The following is a 9,588-nucleotide window of genomic DNA, read 5'->3' on the forward strand; positions in this document are numbered from 1 at the left end:
AGAGTAAACTAGATTGAGACGGTAAATAAAATTGACAGGACTAGTCATTTCATCATAGGTTTTCTATTGTGTAGGAAACTTTAGATTTATACTGCTGTCAAAATCCAATGTAGACCTATGTGTGATCCAATTTCCCATATTCATCTTCATAGATTGTCTATAAAAAATAAAAATGAAAAAACTGAGATTGGGTAACATTAATATAATTCAGTAGAGATTGTCTTCAAGTATATACAAATCAAATGTATTTAACCAGATTCCAAAAATTAATTATACTTTTCATTTACAAATGATGAATATAATTATGCACAAGCAAAGAATTATACAAAAAAATTGTAGGCAAGAAATGTTACCTGCTAATGCTCCATGAACAAAAACAAAAAATAAATAATTGATGGGCTGCAAAAAAGACGATAATATTAGGGAGTATGCTAGTGGTAGAAAAATGATATAAGGAAAATCTACATTGTTTCCTTTTTTTTTCTCTTCAGAAAATCGTTAAATTAGTCAACAATATATTTTGCAAAACCGAAAGTTTTGTTAGTTAAAAACATAGACAGGTGACGAATGGAGATTGGGTGAAATAAAAGAATAGGGATTTTTGGGAATAGAGATCCGGAACCTCTTTCGTGTCCACTACACTACTTGTAAATTGTAATACACTTCAGCTTCTTATAGAAAGTCTTTTATCTTGACTTTCCTCCTGCAAAAGTTCCAATTTGATCAATGAAAAACTAATATAAAACCAACATAAACTCTTTTATCTATCCGAGAAGCTTCAAAATTAATTTTCGAGCAGTCTAGCTAAAAATGGATTCTTGAATAATACTGTGTTACTTGGATCCCTAACAGGCTCATCTTTAGAAAGTACGCCAACTCCCTAAAATATAGGTAATAAAAATGCTAAGTTTTACAACACTGAATGCTAATTAAACTAGAAAAGAAACGTAAAGGTGCACGAGAAAAGCAAAAATGACAAAGAAACACATTATGGGGGTGAAATAGAATTAATAGATAAAAACCACCAATCCTCTAACTGAAGTACAAAAATATAAACATCCAAAATATGGCATCCATCAAAAGAATGATAAGCTGAACCCATCAAAAGATTAAACAAGACTGTGACATCCTTAGAGAAGCTCAGACATGGAACCTTTCCAGAGTCACACATGTAGATGGCAGTCACAACTGAAATGTTAACTATTATACCACAAACACACAAACAAAAACGTAAACTTTCAACCCAAGACCCTTCCATGAAATTTTTAACAAAATCTGTCTACGAATGGTATTCTCTGAACTGCTTAAAACACAATTTTTAATTTTCTGTTGGTTTTATGATTGAATTTGTAAAGAGATTTGAAGTAATTTTGTTGAATGGAGGTGAAGGCTCTTGGATAATCTCTACCTCTTCTACTCAATTCTATTTCGTTAGATTAGTTTCTCTTTCTTCCTCTCTTTATGTATATACTAGGCATACATAAAACTTAATACAAAAGCATGTGGAACACTCATGTACACTCACTAACTTACTACTAATTAATCTTACATTTTAAACATTACATTAACTAACGATCTCCTCCTTAATGTGATGTTCTACAACTCCTAGTAGCTCACGAAAAATTTGAAACTTGTCTTTGGGAAGTGCTTTGATGAATATGTCTTCCAATTGGTCTTCCGTCTTGCAATACTTGAGTTTTATTTCACAATCTTCAACCGCTTCTCGAACAAAGTGATATCTGAGTTTGATGTGCCTTTCTCTATAATGCTCAATCGAATTTCTGGACGTAGCAAATGCCGATTTGTTGTCACAAAAAATTTCGGTACACCTTTCTTGTTTATCTTGGATGTCTTCCATGATTCTTCTTAGCAATGCAACATGAGATTTAGCTATTGATGCCGAAATATACTTCACTTCCGTAGTGGATAGAGCTACGGTTGGTTGTTTCTTTGATGCCCAAGAAAATATACACTAACCAAGAGAAAAATCATACCCCGATGTACTCTTCATGTCATCAATATATCCTCCAAAGTCGCTATCACAATAGCCAACTAATTTGACATCCAATTTTCTTGAATACATGATTCAAAATTCATTGTTTTTTGTATATACCTGAACAATCTCTTTGTCGCGCCAAGATGTAGATGACTAGGTGAACTCATGAACATAGAAAACATGCTTAAAGCAAACATGATGTCGGGTATTGTATGTGTAAGGTACAATATAAGATTCCAATGAGACCTCTATAGTAAGTCTCATCAACTTTTCTCTCACCATCATCTTTCTTAGTTTCTCATTCACTATAAGTGGTGTTGATGTGGGATTACAACCAAGCATACCAAATTTCTTCAATACCTTTTGGGCATACATGCTTTGAGAAATGAACACTCCATCTTCATTTTGATGAACTTCAGTACCAAGGAAGTACTTGAGCAAACCCATGTCACTCATATCATGTTTCATCATCTCTCTTGAATTTATCAATCATATGAGCATCATTACCCATAAAAATAAGATCATCAACATATAAAGCAACAATGAAAATAGACGTACCTTTTGTTTATACATATAATGTAGACTCACTTTTGTTTTTTTTTTAAGTTTTGCCTTTTGAAGAAACTCAAGTAATACCTTAGAGGCACAAATCTCGAGTCCCAAGTTAGTGACTTCTAATGGGGATACTTGACAATCATTTGAACCATCACAACCACCAAACTTAGGGTAATCATTACTCACCGTAAGACCTTTAACTATGGCTTGAATTTACGGGTCTATAGAGTCTTTAAAATATCCGAGAGCTTCTTCTAGTTCTTAAGTCTGGTCATATATCTGACCTAAGATAATTGTCTCATCAAATTCATCTCGAGAATCGCCAAATAAAGTTTCATCCCAATTATCCTGAACTAGATCCTGAACTAAAGGGTTAGTCATATTCAATTCCTCTAAATCATCAGACTGTTGTTTGGTAACATTAAATACATTTATTTCAGTGGTAATATTACCAAATGATATGTTCATAAGTCCGGTCCTACAGTTGATGATAGCGTTAGTTGTCACTAAGAATGAGCGACCTAAAATCACTAGTATTTGTGCACTAGAGTCCTGAACAGGCTGAGTATCTATAACAACGAAATCCACTGGATAAATAAACTTATCAATCTCAATCAGAACTACCACACCGCGAGGTATTTCAAAATATCGCAACAATCAATGAAAATATTTTCTTTTACTCTTCATGCAGGATACATGAATTTCTTCCCGCTTTTACGTGAAATCTTCCTTTTCTTTCATCCTTCACTTTGCCACCTAATGCTTACACACTCCAACTCGTTGCAAACTCATTAAAGATTGAGTCAGGACTTGTATGAATACAGGCCAAGCGTATAGAAACACGGGAAGGAGAGAAGCAAAACCGAGACTATGTTTCTTCAAATACCCAACTATCTGCTCAAATTTAGTCGAATCAAACTCATATACCAGGTCTGTTTAGTTAACTAGAGTTCACCTGTACCAAACCAAGGGATTGAATCAGTCCAAAAGATGTCCAAAAATCGAAACCTAATTTTGTTTTTTATTTCTCGCCAAAAACCAGAATTCAAATATTGAAGATGAAGTGTCCTGAACCAAACCTCGGGTGCCTTTAATAGCTTGGGTGCCTCTTATTGATTGAGGTGCCCCTTATCCAAATTATGGGTGCCTTTAGTAAATCCCCATGATTCCTTTAACAAATTTTCGAATCGATTTTTTCCAAAATGTTTATTGGCCAAAAATAACACACACAAAAAACACCATAATAAGTACAAAAATGAGCCCTAACAATATATAGAATCGAGACAAATCGGACACAAAAATGTGTCTATTGGTACAAATGCAGTGATTAGAATGAGGGGGAGAGAGGTATCCCGGAAGAGAAAATGGGTCAAATGCCCAAAAGAACATAAGGTGCGGTTGTAAAAGACAAGTAAAATTATGGTTGGGTAAAATGAAAACTATATCTCACAGACACGTATACCCTTCCCCTCTTTTTTTTTCTTCTTTTTATCCATTTCTCTCTCCAGTTTACTTTTTTTTTTCTTATCAATTTAAAATTAATCACGAAAAAATCCACAACTTATGAATATAAGTCGTATTTTAATGAAACTTATAATTTTAGAAAGGGTATGAACATATCTACTAAATTCGAAAAAAAATCAAATTTTTTTTGCTGCGATGAGACTGGTTGGATTCTGACTTAAACTAAGATATAAGAAATTATTCAAAAAATAGGTAGGATGAAACTGGATGCATCCTGAATAAAATGAGAAAAAATAAATTATTCAAAAATTGCTAGGGTGAAACCGGTATCATCTTGTTTTAGATTTCCATAAATTTGTTTTTATTCATATTTAACTGGCATGAAACTAATTTCATCCTGTTTTATATTCGGTTGAAATTTGTATTCATCTATTTTAAAGCTAAAGTGAAGCTAGTTTCATCCGGGTTTAATTTGTGATGTGCATGGTTCCATCCATGTTTATACAAGGATAAAATTGGTTTCATCAAGTTTAAACTAGGATAAATTTCAAGGTTTAGTATACGGTGTACTTGATTTTATAAAGAAAACTTGTGTCAATCCCATTGAATATCATCTGCACCTCAGTAACTTAATTAACTTACTAATTGAGTATGAAATTTTCGGATCGTACTTGATTCAATGTCGCGAACTACACGTTTAGCGGATCTTTATCCTAATTTTTCACCTCAAAAAAAAACGCCCAACAGCTACCAACTCTTCTTTTACTTTATTCAAATAATATTACACACTATTTTATTTTTCCCAAGTACAATCATTACTGTAGTATTGTGGCTGACATGCATTAGTTAGTTAGCATCTATCAACTAATTGACACGTCTTATATTCACAAATCATTTTCCTTTTTTCTATAGCTAGTAGTACTTAGGGAATTTCCTAATGCTTTATGAATTATATGTTCATGGATCGTACAAGTCTCCGAGCACTGTAAGGAACTGACCAGTAGACCTGTGAATGCAATAGAAATATAGAACACGTTAGTTAAATTCTAATAAATATATGGAGAGGGCGCTTTAGTCCGTTGTTATAAATTTTTCTGGGCAAAATAACCAAATAGAATATTAAAACAGTATCTTTTAAATCCTAAAATATTAGAAGAGTATCTTTTTTTTACATGTCTATTTGACACACCAAAAATAATATATGAATTTTTTAGTCAATTTTGTGATCCCACAAAATAAGGTTTCCTTCGTCCAAACAAACCTTTTTAGGGAAAATAATTTTCTATGTGTAGTTTTAACATCTATCTTAATTTATTTCGTTATTACTTATCTGCCTTCCATCCCAACAATGTTGATATGGCTGAGTTGGTCCAATCCTCCCAATGTCAAAGGTTTTATTTTGTTTTATATTCTTTTGTTATTTACTTTTTTGTAATGCTAATAAAGACGTGTATAAAATATAAATCAACTAAATTCTAAGATAAAAGCCATTAGGTATGTAGATTCATTTGATAAGAAAGAAAAAACCAGACAAGAGATCAAATTTATACATCAATATTTTCTAGTGGTATAACTGAATCTGCAGCATCCAAAGAGACAAGACTTTGAGTATGAATTGTTGTGGTGCAATATCTTTCAAATCCCTTAATTTCAAACAGCTTCCAAGTTCCAGAACTTACATTGTAAATATATGGTTTTCTTGTACCCCAGCAGTGATATGCTATGAATTCTCCTTTCATCTTGATGTATTCAAATTCGGTGAAGTACAAGTAGAAATACCACTTTTCCTCGTGATATGGACTAATCACTGAGTGTTTCTTATCCCAACGTTTGGTATTGTTGTTAAACACCCATATGACCACTTCAGTTCTTGATGAAGGATCGAATAGGCTCAATTCGCCTTCCAAATCGAAAAGTTGAAACTCATTTCATGGGTATCTTTCTTGCGTTGGAGTATAATTACATGGGACAGCAGATTCCATGGTACTAAACTCCTCGGTTTCAATATTGAATGATAATATTGCGTCTGATAGGCTAGGGAGAACACAGTTGTTCCAGATGAAATAAGCTAACCAATCCACCATCCAGTAAAACGTCTCGTTGATAAATACAGGCGGTCTTTTTGTACTTGGAGGGTAAGAGCCGCTACCAACACTTCTTCTATGCTTAGTTCTTAAATTAAGAATCTGAAAGTCGAATTTTCGTGCAGTATAGCGACATACAACTACTTCGTACTCCTTTTTACATGGATGGAAGTAAAATCCACAGACAGATAAAAGACGACTTGGCGAGGTGACGGTTACTTGTTCTTTTGTGATCGGGTTCCAAATACAGAATTGCCATAAATGCCTGGCTTGGCTTGTGAATAAAAGAAACCCATCATATGAACCCCAGAGATCAGTTGGGCGTTCCTCGCCATATGAACTAAGATCGAAGCTTGTAGCCTCAACGTACTCAGCTTTATCATCAAAAAGAAAAAGCTCTATGCAATTGTCAATGGGTTGCGAAAGAGATCACACAACAATGGTTGGAGTAGCTAGGGCTTGGTCTAGGTGTGCACGCATAAAGTACGGATCCGTGGTTAAATCATATAACAAGTCAGTTGAGCTAGTATGGTGCATCAACTGGAAGAGGGACTTTGCGGGAAGTCTAAGGAGTATGTTGGTGATGATATGAAAAGGAAGATCAGGGATAGGATGTCCCTCGTGAACAGATTCATCGTCAACTTTTGATAACTTGGATTTCTTATTATTTCTCGTAAATAAAACACGACACTTACCCCATAGAATTGGAGCCCAAGCGATGCATGGATGTTTACCCATTGATCAGATAATTCTGAAAAAGGAGAAGAATTAATTAAGATGATCAAAGAGGGGTTTTTAAGATTCTATATGATTACTCGTTTATGTGAACTTAAGTACCCATTCAGGGAATACGATTAATATTTATACGTAGGCTATAGCCGAGTTATAGAAACCAAACCAGGAACAAGAATAGTAGGCCACGACATCTAAAGACTTGGGACTTTTTTGGAAGTCCGAATTAGAACCATATTAGGACCTTTTTTTCCAAAAATTTGAGGAAAAAATATATAAACTCCACATATCTAGTTCTATATTTGAAATCAATGAAAGTTTTTAGTTATGTTTCCTAAACAGAAACATAGATCACTTGATAGGACGGGTGTTTGGATACCCTATTTGCACTGCATTAAAAGAATCAGAGCCTTTCGTTAACATGTGCCCTATGCATGGTTGGTTAGGCTGGTTTTTTTTTATCTTGATAAGAGTTTATTCGGATCATCGTTTAAAAAAGACTACCTGTAAACTTACTTATCCTCGTTAAATATGATTACTTAGTAAAAATCTTTTTTTATTTTGATCAATTACTTTCACCAGCTGCTGAAGCATATAAATCCAAGAGCATGAAAGAATTCCAAGTAGTAGAATGAAGAACTGCACATACATTGTACATTTACAAAATTTGTTCACTCGGAAACTCGACTTTTAATTTTTAACGATGTCAACTAGATGTCTTTTTGAAAATTTCTGATAAAGAACAAGTATAGATAGTGATGAAACATTTTAACTTACTGGTGTATGTATCTTTGATGTGTCAAATTCTTGTGCACCTATGGAAAGGGCCAAAGTATATGGAGAAGACTATGTGATGATATAATTCCCCATACCTGGCTGTACTTCTAAAGATGGAGTTAGGTTATAGCTGGACGCTTCAATGAATACAAGTATACAAAATTGTGTTGGCTGATTTGGTCCCTTTATCTTCCAAGCAGGTTATCTTGTAGGAGTTCTATGCATTGATTCGTGAGTTGTAATGCAAATCAAAGATCAAATTTATCCATTAGGTATACGTCGACTTTTTTGATAAGAAAAACCGGACAAGAGATCAAATTTATACATCAATATGTCATCTTCTATACAAATATAGCACCTAAATTGTACGTTGGATATCTCAGCAAGTTTACAAAATATGTACTTATTTCGAAGATTGTGAAAATGACCAGACTACCCTTATCAGAATAAGTGCAACAAAAATTCTGAAAACTATGAAAATGACAAATTAAACTTACCGGAAATAAATGCTGTGAATATTCTGGAAACTGTGAAAATGACCAGACTACCCTTATCGGAAATAAGTAAAGTAAATATTACAGACTGTGAAGATGACCATATAACCTTTACTGGAAATAAATGCAATAAATATTATGGACACAGTGAAAATGCCATACTACCCTTATCGAAAATCAGTAAAATAAATATTACAGACTGTGAAAATGACCATATTACCCTTATTGGAAATAAGTGAAATAAATATTATGGAGACTATGAAAATGACCAGACTACTCTTATCGGAAATAAATAAAGTATATATTACAGACTGTGAAAATGACCATATTACCCTTATTGTAAATAAGTGCAATAAAGATTCTGGAAACTATAAAAATGATCAGACTACCCTTATCAGAAATAACTAAAGTAAATATTACAAACTGTGAAAACAACCATATTACTCTTACTGGAAATAAGTACAAGAAAATATTATGGAGACTACGAAAATAACCAGACTACCTTTATTGGAAATAAGTAAAGTAAATATTACATACCATATTACCCTTACTGGAAATAAGTGCAATAAATATTATGGAGAGAATGAAAATGACCCGACATCGAAATTAAGTAAGGTAAATATTACAGACTGCGAAAATGAATATATTACCCTTACTGGAAATAAGTGCAATAAATATTATGGAGACTGTGAAAATGACCAGCATCAGGAGCAGCAACACCAGGTGCATTTGCAGCAACAACTACCCCACAAGGGCTTGAACTTCAGTCGTTTCTTCAAACATACCTTCCAAATGTCTGTCGCGATCCCTTCCAGCTAAAATCAAATCCCTCTTCTCCTCGCAAACCTGATGACCTCAACGAGCTTTTCCAGTGCAAGCTTGTTTACCAGTGCGAGGGCTTTCTTCAGACGGGTTTCACCGCCAAAAACGAACTTGTAGAGGCTTCTGTGTGGCACGCATTATGATACCTTGTGAATATCCTCTTGGGTGAGATCTCGTGAGTAAAATGCTAGGTGGACAAATTCCATGTCTAAAAGTAAATAAATCTATTTTAGAATTTATTATGGTGATTCTTCGTGGTTAATATGGGGATATTAGCAATGGGGAATTTGTATCCAGCAAAGCATCCTCTACATTACGATACTACCTGCCATAATCATTCACGTCAGCTGTCGATGGACTCATCATACAAAGCACTCTATGGCAAGATATATATTCAGCAGTACTGTGTCTTCCACCCTCATTAAATAATTTTGAAAAAAAACTTCCTTTGTACAAAAAGTCGAAAACGATGGCAAAGACAACTTCAATTATAATTCACGCAAGTCTTAATGGTGAATTAAGGTTAAACGCTTAGCATTAATGGTGCATCAACTCTTACTATCTATCTAGTATAGAGAACTGAGAACTAGTATCATACGAATGGTAAATTGAAATATCATCACGATAGATATATAAATTACTTCTAGTCATGATCACTTGGAAA

Source organism: Papaver somniferum, chromosome 7 (assembly GCF_003573695.1).
Source record: "Papaver somniferum cultivar HN1 chromosome 7, ASM357369v1, whole genome shotgun sequence".
Classification (NCBI taxonomy): Eukaryota; Viridiplantae; Streptophyta; class Magnoliopsida; order Ranunculales; family Papaveraceae; genus Papaver; species Papaver somniferum.